The 15,419-nt window shown below is 34.5% G+C and overlaps 1 protein-coding gene across 3 annotated transcripts in view; it reads left to right on the top strand.

The window, feature by feature from the left end:
• Positions 1-15,419, top strand: part of DIP-gamma (Dpr-interacting protein gamma) — a 229,466-nt gene that overhangs the window by 178,264 nt on the left and 35,783 nt on the right. The window lies entirely within an intron of this gene.

The raw sequence follows: 15,419 nt of genomic DNA, 5'->3' as shown, positions 1-15,419 counted from the left end.
ATGCACTGGGAAGCGATTGTCAGATGCCTGACTCGGGATCGGCATCATTTTATTGCTCTTTGAGCTCATGTCCTGCTGCATGGCTTTTACAAAGTTTATCTATGTGCATATTGCTTAAAAAACTTTTATCTATACATATAAATGCCTGCGCTATGTGCTTTGCCCAGCCTGCGCTGTTATGTAAGTAAAGCCTTTTGCAGCTGTCACTTTTTTCCTTTTTGTTTTGCTAGCGTGACATCGTAACACGGCGTGTCATACCTGCCATTAAAAAGCGGAGGAAAATTGCTTTTCGCTTCACTTCATTTGGGTGGCATCCCCATCAGCGGCAGCGGGAAACAAAAAACATTTAGTTCCCTTTACTCCCCATAAGAGACGATAGTTTGATGGGATTAGGGCACCAGTACTCGTATGTGCCGGCAAATGGATATGTGATGGAGGTCTTATCTTATCTCTTCTTATTTGACATTAATGCTGCCGATGGCAAATGCAGAGTCATATTGGCTGTGAGACTGATTCCATAGCTCATCATTGACTTTAGAAAAATCAGACGAAATAAATTGTATATGCAAATATACAAATCTTTGTTTGTTTATGTATGTGCGTGAGTGTCGTTGATTCATGCTTGAAACTGAAATGTACTACAGTTTAAATTTTATGTTAGCAATGACGCGGATTACAGGTTTCATACGGAGGGTGGGGGCTGGATGACCTTGAAGATTTAAGTGCTCATCTAAGTTGAAGGTGCCAAAAGTGCAGGTTCAAACTCTAGTTAGCTTAAACTCGAACAGAAGACGGGGCCTTAGTTTATTTATAGTAACGGGTTCTAGGGAATTCTGCTATTTATGCACCTTCTTCTAACGTTAGAATCGCTAAACTGTTGAATAAACCACTCCAATATTTAGTACTGTAAACTGGTCTTTATTTAGATTACTTTGAGAGTAGTACTTCACAATCACAATTCTACTTCACCAGTAGCTTCTTTAAATCAAAAACTAATTAGTTATTATACTCTCTACAGTGCTACTTTTCTTCGCTCTCCCTACGCATTTTCTGAAAGAATGAGAATAAAAGATAAGATCTGTTAAAAAAAACCTGGCCAACTGTAGTGAAAATATTCCATGCGCTTTTGACCTAAAGGCTAAAAATGACCTAAAAATTGTACATATATGTCTTTATTTGGTAACACTTCGTAAATAGGTATTTTATGGAGAAATAATAACATAAAGACTTTTATTTAGAATGGTAACAGGAGGAAGGAAATTGCCCATATAAATTTTTTACCAGCGAGTGTCCTTTTAAGGACTTTTCATAAGTCAAAGATTTTTTTTACGAATTCTGAAAAAATAATTTATTAAATAAGCTATTTTCGCCAGTAAACCGATACTAAATTGTCACAAAGGGCTTGGAAATATATTTATAATAAACGTGCATTTTAACTGTGAGCTCTAGGAAAAAAATTCAAAGAAAAAATTTATAGATTATTTAAACAAAAATTGTCCCAAAGAAAATGCTTAGTATTGTTTTATAGACTTCAAAACGTTTTATATTATTATTTAATTTGATTCTTCACTTAATATTTACCATTTTACTTTAACATAGCGTATACAATTAGAACTACGCCCCTGAATTATCCCACTCTGTATGTTTTTAGAAATTTAAAACCCGTTTTTACTTAGTTTAAGCCATCCCACCTTTGAAAAAATGTTAATAAAATCAAAATGAGGGTTAAAATTAAACTGTGGTTAATATCCTACCAAACGGTGCATAGCTTATCTAATCCATTATCTTGCATGTATGTTATTTGACCATTACAAAAAAATAAAAAATAAAAAATTAACTTCGACTTATTAAAAGTCCTTGAAAGGACACTCTCAGGCACAACATGTATATGGGCTATTTACTTCTGAATCCAATCTAAATAACAGTTCTTATGTCATTAGTTCTCCTAAAATTACTGGTTTACGGATATTAACCAATAAAGGCATATAAAATTTTTTAGTGCGTTTCTAGCCTTTAGGTCAAATTTCCGTGGAATTTTTTTACTACAGATGGGCAGATTTTATTTTTTATCCGCATTCTTTCAGAAAATGTTTGGGGGCGAAATAATTTGATACTTTTGCAAATCCCTAACATTCTGTGGGTGTTGTAGTGTACATGTACATAAGAGCGGATGCTTCATGTTTTTGTTGTTGCGTGCTTATTTTCTAACAGCTTAGTGATGCTAAGATTCGCCACAATATAATTGGTATGTCAGTGCGTATGAGTAACATTTTATTAAGGAATCGAAAAGATGGAAATTTTTGTTTTCCGCCACGTTGATAAACAATGTGTATTTTCGTTGATAAACAATGTGTATTGTGATAATTAGAAGCTGTTAATGTTACCAAAAATTAATGAATAGCAATGAAATAAATGAGGCAAGGTATATGAAGGTTGAACGTGTTCCTAGCGTTGAGAGAAGATATAAGTATGACATCAATAGATTTCCGGAAACTGTTCCTTTAACTAAAAACATCACGGACTCGTTCAGCCTATGTGATGTCCTCATGGACCGGCCAGTCAACCTAATCAACCCTTTGACTAAAATAAAAAGTAATGACTTTCAAAAACTTAGTTAATAAAAGATAAAAATCGATTCTCGAGCTCGAATCAAATTACAATATTTATGCAATCAAACAAAATCCCAAATTTTGTACACCTGGGTACAATTATATGACACCTTTACGTTTTTTATTACATTAACACCTGCACACACAAATGTTCACAAGCTGGTTGGCCACAATTATTTTACACATAACTAAACACTCTTATTAGCATATGGTACCGTAATAAAAAATAAAGCAATAAAAACAAACTCTTGGCAGAATAAGCATTTTTTCCTTGTTGTTGTTTGCCGTTGATGGCCTATACAATGGTGTTAACGTCAACTTTTCTTCATACTTTATGTTAGTTCCTGATCGTTTTGCCTTGCAAGTCTGCCGACTTAAGGAGGTAAAAAAGATGTCATTTCATTTTTTTTAGAGCACAACTGTGTAGCGTTAATATAACTTTATTCATAAATTCTTTTGCTACCATGGCAAAAAACATGCAATGCAACAACAACCATGTTTTTATGCAAAACCTTCTTTCTTTTACTTTTGTTGCTTTCATTGTAATGTCCTTTTTCACTTCTTTGTCTACTTTGTTGTTATTATACTTTAAGGCTATGTATTTTCATAGTGACGTTTTCTTTTCTAATTTCATTTATTTACCACAAAAGCCATTTTTCCTTTCCTTGCAGCTAAAGAAAGTTTCGCACAAAATACACGCACATACAAAAGTATATAAATATGGAGCATTCCATAGTTGATGCGATATAAACGAACGCTTTGTTGCAGTTTTCGTGCATGGCAAAAAACGAACCACAATTTAATCAAAAAAGGTAGTTAAGGTAGTTATTGCTGCGAACCCTTAGAAATCTCGATTATTCTGCGCCTACTGCTATCATTCGTATCAATAGACACAAACCTTCTGTATATGAAATGGTCTTTGTTAGCAGCACTATTATGGCAGTAGATCTTCATAATTTAATGTATTCGCGTACTTCACTTATATATATATATAAAAATGAATCGTGGTGAGTGTATGTTCAGATGCTTAAAACTTGAAAACTATTGAGCCGACTTTTATACAATTGTGTAGGTATATTATCTAGGTACCCGAATAGGCTGTATTTCATACCGCTGGGTGGCTAGGGTTTTGATACCAAAACGTGGACCCGGGTACCACTAGAATGTGTTTATACAATATGGATATCAAATGAAAGCTGTTTATAAGGACATTCGTAAAGAGTATTTTTTATACCGCTGGGTGACTAGAAAGAACAAGAAGGTTCACAACATGCTATCAAGCAATATTCATGACATTACTTCGCGAGTATGGGATTAACCATGCTATTTGATATGAGAAAAATTTCTTTCCACGTGGTGAATCCCATGCTCGCGTATTACGCACAGTGTTGAATAGCAGCAACTCTCGATTATAGATGTCGCACGCTCATACTATAATATTTGTAGGTGGTATTATATGACTAGAAGGAACTTTCGACTATCGAATAATAGATGCCGCCCGCTCATAACGCTATTTATTACCCGTCGTAGGTAGCGTCACAGCAGTGTTATTGGCACCATTGTGGTGAAGTTTTGACTAACAGCAACTTTAGATTACCGAATTATAGATGTCGCCCGATCATAATACCAGTAATCAGAACTAAGTAGATTAGCACAGGAGAGTTATTGGCTTTACTGGCGCCATTGAGTTAAAGTGTTGATAATTGATGTTATGTCGAAGATGATGGTGGCGTCATTGTGCCACGCTATAACGAAACAGTGCGTTAACTTCCGTGACACCAGCCCCCAAATTCCAACTTTGGCTAAGCGAAAATTCCATCGCCAAGTCATAAACGATAACAGCCTAACTTCTATTCATTAGGTGGTATTTGCTATGGACCACATGGTAATAAATATTGCATGCTTTTCTGTGCACTTGATTTTGTTTTAGAGATTTTTGGCAATAGAATTTTAGCCAAGCGAAAATAGGAATTTGGGGCAGGCTCGCTATCAACTCCATAACTCAACACCGCACAGAGTTACGCAGCCTTACTGCATTCTTTTATATAAATCTATAACCTAAATTATTAGCAATCACAAATTTCTAACCAAAATTTTGGGCAAAACGAAGTTTGCCAAGGTCAGCTAGTAGCGTCATAAAATCAAACTGATTAATTATTCCTTTGATTGTGCCGCCTCTTTTACTCTCCGTCGGCTCGTCATTATTTTCTCCCAGGGTCTAGACTTCCCGCGAACAGCCTTCTCGAATTCTCGTTTCTGTATTTCATATTGGTTTGGCTATTTTACATGTGTGCGTACTGTCGAGTGTACTCTTAGCTACTGTGCATATGTGTTCGCAGATGTCGCATCTGCGTTTGCATTGCTTTTGTCGTTGTGCACCATTTAATTACTAGCGGCATAGTGATGCGTCTAATTGCCAATATCCGCCACAATATTGGATGGTAACAAAATTATAGACTTCCTTTTTAAGTACTGTTAGCTATTTACAACTTTTTAATAAAAATTATGGTTGTTGAAAAAACTGAGTCAACTTTTAAAATGTTGTAAATTTTATAAATATTTTTTTTATTTATTTTTGTTTTGTTTTTTTTTTTTTTATTGCATTTTAGACTTACAAATACAAATTATATAAAGTAATTGATAGTTTTAAAGAAATTTATATGGCTTATTAAACAGTTTAAACTTCTTTGTTTCAAAAAGTTTTTAATAATTTTTTTAACTTTTTAATTTTCTTCCTAATTCTTGTTTGTCAGCTATTAAATTATTTTTAAATTCCATTTTATAGTTTTTTTATAACGCTTTCACTTTTTTTCGTCTGCTTTTCAGACATAGCAATATAAATAATGGTGGTTAAAGAAACTTAGGCAGTTTCTAAAGCATTAAACATTTTTTTAAAATGATTTTATAATGGTTTTTTTTTGTACTTTTAAATTATTTTAAAATTCTTCCTTCTTTCTCAATTTTTTTTTGTTTTTTATCATATAAAATACATTTTTTTGTTTTGAGCTCAAGGCCTAACAATAATTATTTTATCATTATTATTGTTATGATAAATTTTTTGTAGGAAAGAAACAATTTTTTAGACAACTGGCAAAGCTCGTTGTATAGATCCATTTCGGGAACTGCTAAATTCCTTCATCGGCAACGTTTAGGCGCCGCTGCTATAACCATTCAGCTATCACAGCGGTTGTTTGTTTGCCTTCATTGTTTCTACTTATATTCTGCTTCATGACAATTGATATTCATAGCAATGCGACATCTGTTGCAGAATAGTTGTGAAAATTGGACTTGTTTCATGGCAATGATGCCATAGTGTCATATTTTATTGACACTTTTTCCCCGTGCTCTGGATTGTATTTACAATTTTTGTTGTTATATCAGGCTACTGATTTGTAAGGTAAATATTCTAATTTAAAATTTTTTCAATTAAGAAAAAATTTATCATAACAATAATAATGATAAAATAATTATTGTTAGCCCTTGAGCTCGATTCAAACCCGCGATTTTACAAATCGGTAGCCCGATATAACAACAAAAATTGTTTTTTCGTTTTATTTTAGACTTAGAAATATAAATTATGGTTGTCAAAGAAACTTAGGTAATTTCTCGAATCATATTTTAATTTTTTTGCTTTTAAAACAAATTTTTTACTCGTCTGTTGCTTTCAAATTTATCTTTCTATGACAATCAAGTTGTGATATATTTTAAACAATGAAAATTAAGCAGTAAAGGAACTACTGGATTTGCAGAAATTTACCATATTTCATGGAATGCCCGTTTTAAATTTATTACTTCAGTGTTTTGAAGTTTTTGTTTTGTTTATTTGACTTTTACTTAAGAGTTTACGTTCAGGTTTTTAATTTGTGTGTAATTTTCGTTTATGTATAACTTTTCTTTGACTTAAAAAACCCCGAAGTTTTTCCACTTTTTTTTAATTTCATATTTTCTTTATTTGATTTCTTTTTTAAAAGTTTCCAGCTGCTGCAGAAATAAATCAGTCACTTACTTGCCTCTCTTTGGTTTGCTTAACCACGCACTCCTTCTACCCGCTTCAACTGCCCGTGGAACATCTGACAAACTGACACGTTAACTTTGAATGGTATGCGCAGCTGAAAAGTGGATAAGTTTTGTATTTTAATAGCCTGTCCTAGTCACTCACTTATTCAACTTCTTTGGCTTTGAATGCCGTGGCTGAGTTTGATATTTTTTTTACAGACAGCTCGTTTTGTCTAGCAGGAATTTGAATTTTTGCGCTATTTGCTTTAAACTCGATGCTGCTGCTAGCTCTAGGAACCCCTTTTCCGCCACCACGCATTACTAACTAAATGCAAAAAACACAAGGGAGTAATTTGTGTTGAGCTGCTCGCTTGCGCTAAACTTTTTTAATATTTGCCCTTTTATTTGAAGTTTGTATAAAAAATGGGTTGAGTTGCTCTTTTGCTGCTCCAATACAGACACAGACGCCGATGCTCTTGTGCTTCTATCCTCCTATGGCTGCTTGACCCAGTACCTACACAGCTCAGCTAGCAACGTTACAAATCTGGTTTTTGATTATTGCAAAATTGTAATTTTTTCGTACTTCTTTTTTTTTCATTCTATTGCCTAGCATACGTGTATGTATGTACGCAAGTGCTGTTGCCTAGAGGGCACTTGTAGCCACTTGTTTGCTTTTATATCATCTAAAGTGAAAATTTTGATAAGAGCGGAATAGCAACAAAATTACTACTAAATTGGTATCAATTTAAACTAAGAGATCAAAGTGAACGTTTTAATAAGTAAACGAAAGCTCTTAGGTTTTAGATTTTTTTTGCGAAAGCTTCAAGTTCTCTACGCATTATCACTTAATAAAAACATGGATATTGTTTCTATGGCATGTTTTATAGCGGAAACGGACTAAGCCGCCAATTGTTTTCCAATTTATACGACATGCTAGGGGACCGTATTTGAAGCACCCTCTTTCCCTTGGGTTACTCAACTAATGAAAGCCACCCACAAAAAAATTCAAGTATTTTAAAGAGGAGACGGAAGAACTCTTTTTCTTTCAGTTCCCCTAAAATATTAATGCTCATATCCAAAGCTCAATGTTTAAAACTAACTTTAAACCTCAGAACTCAAAGCCCAAATAACAAACTTTAAAGCTAAAGGCTGAAAGCTCAAAACAGAACCTACTGCCAAAAGCTCAAATCTTTAAGCTCAGAGTTCAAATCTCAAAATTTAAAGCTCAAATCCCAAGGCATCAAAAGCATTCTATCGGCTTCAATCGCAGCTATGGAACATAAACCTAAAAACTATAAGGGACTGTAACCGCTTCCACTTTTTGCTAGCCTCGTTAAGCCAATGCTGAGTGATAAAATCCTTGAAATTTTTAAAGGACATAGCATCTTATTCGCTCATTAGCTGTCTCGCTCTCCTGTTTTGTTGCGATGCCTCAGCACCCAGCACCCAGCACCCAAGAACTCCACATTTCTCAAATCCCTTTGTGGGAATGATGATTTATTTTGTGATGACATTTCCTTGAAATATAGATCGATCGGTGACTAAGGAGCTGGCTAAGGAAGGCACAACCCCTGAAGCTTGTGCCGTAGAGCTCTCATTCAGAGAGTAATATAAAAAGGAGGCAATATTTGCACATGATCTACAGATCAGGGAAGGACGGCCGAAGCTTCAAAAATGAAAATATTGTATTTTCAGACTTTAGGCTAACAATATCAGTCGTATCACAGCAGACTTTTTGTAGATGTTCTTGCAGGGTGCAGAATTCCGTGCATTTATTAAGAGAAAATGTAGGAAGTGCGGTCTGCAGAATTAACGATGGGCATATATGGAGTTAGTGGTCTATGCTCGCTCGATGGATGCAGATACTAAGATTTTCCGATCTAAAAGCAGCAAGTCGGTTGGCTTTTAAATACTTATTGTACATGCAAAGAAAACATATTTGTTTTATAACATAGATTTTGACTAATAATCATGTTTTATAGTGTGGTTGTCGAACAAACTTCAGACTGGCCAATTCAACCTCGCCCAACTACCACAAAACAAAAATTTCACTTGAGAAAACCTCAAGGGTGCTTAATGAATGCTTGCTATCATTTGCTGAATATCATGAATAGGATAGCTAGTCTCCTTGCGACACATTTGCTTACAGTAGGTTTTGGGGAAGTTCACACATTGACAAGCGCTCATATAAACAATAAAAATTAAATTTAAGGGATTTACGATTACGTACTTATATGAGTGGTTCTATTTGGTTGAAACAATTCTGTAGGTGAGGTATTTCTGGACCCGCCTATTCAAAAACCCAGAGGCTGACCAAATTATTGACAAATTACCTAAATTAAAACTAAAGAGTTCCGGTTGCACTGAGCCAAACTGCTTAGGCAGTAAGCCCAATCTCCCTGATTCACAGAACTGCGAATATGAAGATCTAGAGAAGCATATAGCCATCTTTATTGATATGATGTTAAGGCTGGGTGCAAGTTTGCCTAAATTTTAAGTAACTAAACTAATATTCCACTGGAACTTGCAATAATTTAGGATAAAATTGTCAAAACTGTGCGAGTTCATTTGGCAATCTAAATTGTTTGTTTATGTTAAACAAAAATAACAAAAAAATCATTAAATTATATATTTTCACATTTTGCTACATTTATGCATGTTTTCGCAGCAAAGCCTATGGGTAAACTAAGGAATATGGCAGAAATAGCAGCTGACTCAAGGTAACCGTGTGGCTGGGCGAAGAAGAGCTTATTTGTGAGGGCTTCCACCAACACAAGATAGTGGACGTTCAACTTATAGGGACTATTTATACTGGGCATATAACTATTAGCATATTTTAGGTCTTTGAGGCTGTATTTGTAGTGTTCTCCAAATAATTTTTGCTTGGGGCGAAACGTATTGTCATTCTATTCGTGTTTTTATTTTAATAACGCTGGGTGCGAATTTTAGGTAACTAAACTAATATTCCACTGGAACATTCCAGCACTGCAATAATTAAGGAAAAAGCTGTCAAAACTACGCGAGTTGATTTGAAAACCTAAATTGTTTATTTCTGCTAGGAAAATAATAACAATACGGGAAATTTGGTATTTTTGATGCTCCAATTCTTGTGTCGCCAACATCAGTTTGAACAAAATTGAGCTCACTATCACGTACGATCGATCGGACCTTAATCGCAGCAGGGATCATCGCTCTATGATCTATGATTTACTTAACTTGGATGGACAAGAGCCATTTATTTGCATATACAATATTGAAGCATCAATATTTTTGTTTTACGCGAGTTTGAATCGAGCTCAAGGCCTAACAGTAATTATTTTATCATTATTATTGTTATGACACATTTTTTCTTAATTGAAGAATTTTTAAATTAGAATAGAAGAAAAAAAATTAATTTAATTATATATATAATTAAGAAAAAATGTATCATAACAATAATAATGATAAAATAATTATTGTTAGGCCTTGAGCTCGATTCAAACTCGCGATCTTACAAATCAGTAGGCCGACATAACAACAAACTACACACTGCCTTGCCGACAGTTTCCAGTGATTTAGGTTTTTTCTCTATTTAGGTGGAAATTTAGTTCAACTCGCACACAGCCTAAAAAACATCCGGTCACTGAAATAGTTTTGAAAATTTTAAATATGAATAATCCGCTCAATCGTTTTCCAGCTTCATCATCAACTTGCAGGCAAACATAAAAGTTGAAATCTTCTGAACTACATTAAATTAACCAAAAAAAAAAATGATATGCCTGGAAAAACCATAATTATCGCCCTTCGTCGTTTTATAAATTGCAAATTTTAATTAAGCTCTGTGCGTATTATTTATTTATCTTCAAATGGCCAACAACACATAATAACAATCTGTGGTGAACTTCAGCGTTAAATATTCGTATTTTCCTTATTTTGCTCAATATGCCGCAGTATTAACTTCCAAAACCACCGTTTGAATGGTCTTAAATGCTCAAGCAGTTAACAGTTTTAATTTATTTTCATTTTCAGTAGTAGTACTATGCGCGTAGTTGTTGTTGTTGTTACTTTTATTGCTTTGGGCGCATACATAACGGCTACTGGTATTATAAATTGCACAGAAGAAGAAGAAGAAGAAAAACTGCAACTTTTGTATTGTTTCCGCTTTAGCAGCTTTTCTACACAAATTTCACTTCCTTCCGCATACTTTTATCAATATTTTACTACACCTTTCCACTATTAAAACGCATACACACAAACATACACACAAGCACGATACATCTGCACATATATACAGAAACATTTTTTTCATTAATGTTCATTAATTTGGCTGCGGTCAGCAAAAAATTGCTTACTGCTTGTTTAATGGCAAATGCAATGTTTAATAGGATTAAATAAAGAAATTAAAGTTATTAAAAGATATTGCATACATAACAATAACAAAACAACAAACACACAATAAAGTTGACATTTGCATATCGTCTACTGGATAAAATAATGTCGTATGTTACATATGAGCACATATAACATTCGACAATAATTTATCAAGGTGACGCTATCAGAAAACTGTCGCAAAGCATAGTTAGTGGGAGAAAGTGGTAACTGATATTAACACTTTAGAATCTTAAAGCTTTGGCTAATAATAAGATATAAGTTCCAACTTGAGGATCGGTGAGGAACCCAACTAAAACTTTAGCTGACATTGAAATATTTGTGCAAATAAACACTAATCAAGGCACTGGTGAAATTTTATATAACAAAAAAAAACACAACAAGCTAAAGACACTAAAATTATTCCAAAATGAAATAAATACCTTTTACTTCCATATTCATTTCTACTTCTTTCAACACAATGATATTTTATGTATTTTTAAATAGCTTAAACTTGCACTTTATTTTTAACTTGCTCACGCTGCACTTTTTTATTTTTGGCCTATGGAACCGACCACTGTGCCTTGGCAAAAACTTCCATCGCTTGCCAATTAACCCTGACCAAGGCAGCCGAAGCCTTCCGTTATCTGTCACTATCTGTCCCGAGGATCTTGTACTTTGTCGTATGCAGAACCATTTTCTTATTGCTAGGGTTGACACCCAATATGCTAGTGACTCTCCGAGGGGCACGGATCTGTTTACTCTGGCAAACGCAAGTGGAATAATGTCTATGAGTTTTGCTTGGCTCTCCAAATCTCAGATTTAAAGGTATCCATTTTGTGGAGCTCCCACTCCGAGGGTAGTTTACATCTATCGGCTGCCTACTGCAAACTCAAAGGTCATTATGGTCTCTAAGTGCAAAGCTATTTTATATGCAGGAGTGCCCTTACCCGCCACGGTAGCCGCAGTAGTTACAAATATCATCGATCCCTAGAGTACTCGCTCAGAAGTTCCTCTAGCTTACAACTGTACAATGCTAAGTTGATTCTTCTTTTTTTTTTTCTCTCTTTCTCGGACGTTGTGGCAGCGCACTGCCCTCAAGTGGCCCGATGAAACCAGACTAATCCTGTTTTTTTTTTTTTTTTTTTTTTTTTTTTTTTTTTTTTTTTGTATCCTAATTCTTATTTATGTGTTACTTATAATTTTTTTGTTACCGAGTCTTTGAGAGGCAGTGGCTTCTTAAGCGCCGAGATCTAAAACCGCTCAGCTACAGAGAAACTCATCAGCTGAGAAATATAGATTCACAAAATACAATAGACTAAAAGTATAAATATAATTTTTTAATTATTAAGAGAAGAGAACCGTCTTTTTTATGGCAAAAAGCGAGTCCGAAACATCAATTATTCTCGAGTGAGAGTTATAATCTTCACACAAACATTGAAAAGTTCATGTAGTTGGAAATTGCTTCTGCATTGTTTAAGAAATATAGGTTTATAATGCCTTGAAACTCGGCATGGAACATTCAAGTTTACTTCGTTCAATAGAAATGGGCTTTAAATCGATCCATTTAAAAGTCTAGCCATAAATAGTACACCTAGAATTTCTCTACGACTTGCAAGGGTAGGAAGATTTATTAGTTTTAATCGATTAGTGTAAGGAGGAAGATTATACGGAGAGTCCCATTGAAGATTTCTAAAGGCAAAAAGTAAAAAATGTTTTTGAATTGATTCTAGTCTATCCACATGAACTTGATAACGCGGATTCCAAATTATCGATCCATATTCGAATTTCGGCCTCACCAATGATGTAAAAAGGGTTTTTGTAACGTAAGGATCACTAAACTCCTTTGCCCATCTTTTCACAAATGCTAAAACTCCTCTCGCTTTATTGACTGTGGCATTAATATGAGAGTTGAAACTAAGTTTGCAATTCATTGTAACTCCCAAGTCGACAAAAACATCAACGCTTTCCAGAGTTTGGCCAATAATTGTGTAGGAAGCTGGCTGTATGTTCCCACGTGAAAGACACATGGATTTACATTTTTCTATGTTGAGAGGCATAAAATTCGCATTACACCAAGTAACTAAACGATTTAAATTCGCCTGGAGTACAGAACGTTCTTCAACCGATGCGTATGACTTAAAAAGTTTTACGTCGTCGGCATACATTAAAATTTTAGAATATTTTATAGTTGTGGAAACATCGTTTATAAAGATCAAAAACAGAATAGGACCGAGATTGCTGCCCTGAGGCACACCGGAGGGAACATCGATGACATTCGAAAAATTTTTTTTAAAAATGACTGTTTGAGTTCTACCGCAAATATAGGAGGAGATCCAGCGAGATAGGCCAGGTTGAAAACCAAGCAATTCGAGTTTATAAACAAGTAATGAGTGGCGTACTTTGTCGAATGCTTTGCTGAAATCAGTGTATATAACGTCGGTATGATGATTGTTTCTAAACCCATTAAACACGTGAGTTGTAAATTCAAGCAAATTGGTTGTGGTTGATTTGGCTCTACAAAAGCCATGCTGAGAACTATCTATCAATGTAGAAATCGAAAATGTAAGGTGATTAGTAACGATTGCTTCGAAAAGCTTAAGGATAGCGGAGAGCTTTGCTATTCCACGATAGTTTTCAATAGACGACTTGCTTCCTTTTTTATGGAGTGGGATAAGAAAAGATTCCTTCCAAGCCGTCGGGAAAATGCTATTTTTTAAAGAGAGGTTAAACAGATCAGTAAGGGGCTGGTAAATGTATTCCGCACATTTTTTAAGAAAACATGTTGGGATCAAATCGGAACCGTATTTGAGGGATTCTTTTAGGGTCTTTAGATGTAGTAGAACATCTTCAGGCAGCAAATGTGGGGCATATATTGAGTTGAGAATGGAGCGCATACGGATAATTTGTAGGTGATGATAGGTGATGTAGGTGTAATTAGAGTGAAAGAATTGAGCGAAGAAGTTTGCAATCTCTTGATCGTCGCTGGAAATGCTATTTCTAAACTTCATTGCAGAAGGAAACCCGTTAGTTCTGCGTTTAGAATTTACGAAATCATAAAAGGACTTCGGGTGGCAAATAATGTTTCTTTTAATTTTACATATGTAAGCTTTATAACACTTTTTATTAAGTTCAAAATACTTATGACGGAAAATAGCGTACTGTGCATAATGAGAATGTAAGCCGGTTCTCTTATATAATTTGAATAAACGTGATTTCTTATTTTTTAAAGCTTTTAAATCTTTAGTAAACCAGACTTGCACTGGTTCAATGTACGAGCATTTGCGTTTGGGCACATGTTTTTCAAATAAAGTATAAATGGTTTTATTAAAATGTAAAACATTTTCCTCTACATCCTCTTTATATCGAGGCCAAGTTATCTCAGAAAGCTCTTTATTTAAATTGTTGAAATTAGTTTTGGAAAAATCAAAGCATCTGGTAGAGACGCATGTTTTGTTAGTGCAGCCGACTTCGTTGCTTACGATTTCGTAAGTTATCTCAAGAGAAGGATGGTAAGCGTCTTCTGGAAAAACAAGAGGTTCACACCGATTTATAGAGAATTTAGATATGTCGTCAACAAATGCTAAGTCTAAGAATTTTCCATACTTATTTGGAAAGAAGTTGATCTGATTAAGGCAAATATCAGTAATTCCATCCAAAAAGTCATTGTTATGCATCTTGGATGATACGGGGACAATATTGTGATCAACGGTATTCCAAGATATATGTGGCAGGTTAAAGTCGCCTAAAACAATCATTGAGTCCGTGGACTTTATCATCGAATTGACTGATTGTAACAGTGAAATATGGTGCATATACACTGATAGATCAGAAGACGGTGGAATATAGCAAACGGCTAAGTAAATATGACCCCGGTCTAGTAAGATTCGGATGCATTTAAACTCGATGGAATCAACTTCGGCTAAATTAACATCTTCATATGGAATTGAAGAATGTACAGCTAGCAAGACACCACCTCCGGTCCTATTTAAGCGATCATTTCTATAGGTCTGATACTCACCACAAAAAATTTCGGAATTTAAAACATTGGGTTTCAGCCATGTTTCGGTAAAAGCAATAATATTATAGTTACAGTGAATGGTTTTAAAATATAAGTCAGTTAATTTAGTATTTAAGCCTCTAACGTTTTGATAGTAAATGCTTAAGCAAGATATTAAATTAAGTTTTTTGGATCGGAACTTTGAGGAGGAATTTTTGCTACATTTTGAGTAATCTCAATAGTCTTATGCACAAATTCGCGAACAAAAGCCCCTGGCGGCCAAAATGCGCTGTCCAAAAGTTTATCAAAATCTTCTGAGTAGACATCAATTCTAAATGAAGAAATGTTCCTTTCGTAAATAAATTTAAATTTTTTTAAAGTCATGCCGTCAGCCTTAATTTTCGAAGTGACATAAGACTTGATATCCTCAACGGAAGTGTCCTTGTCAAAGCGAGATAAACATAATA

The sequence above is a fragment of the Eurosta solidaginis genome, chromosome 1 (genome assembly GCF_040869045.1).
Source record: "Eurosta solidaginis isolate ZX-2024a chromosome 1, ASM4086904v1, whole genome shotgun sequence".
In the NCBI taxonomy this organism is placed as follows: domain Eukaryota; kingdom Metazoa; phylum Arthropoda; class Insecta; order Diptera; family Tephritidae; genus Eurosta; species Eurosta solidaginis.
Note: the sequence above shows the minus strand (reverse complement) of the source record. Positions and strands in the feature narration are given on the sequence as shown.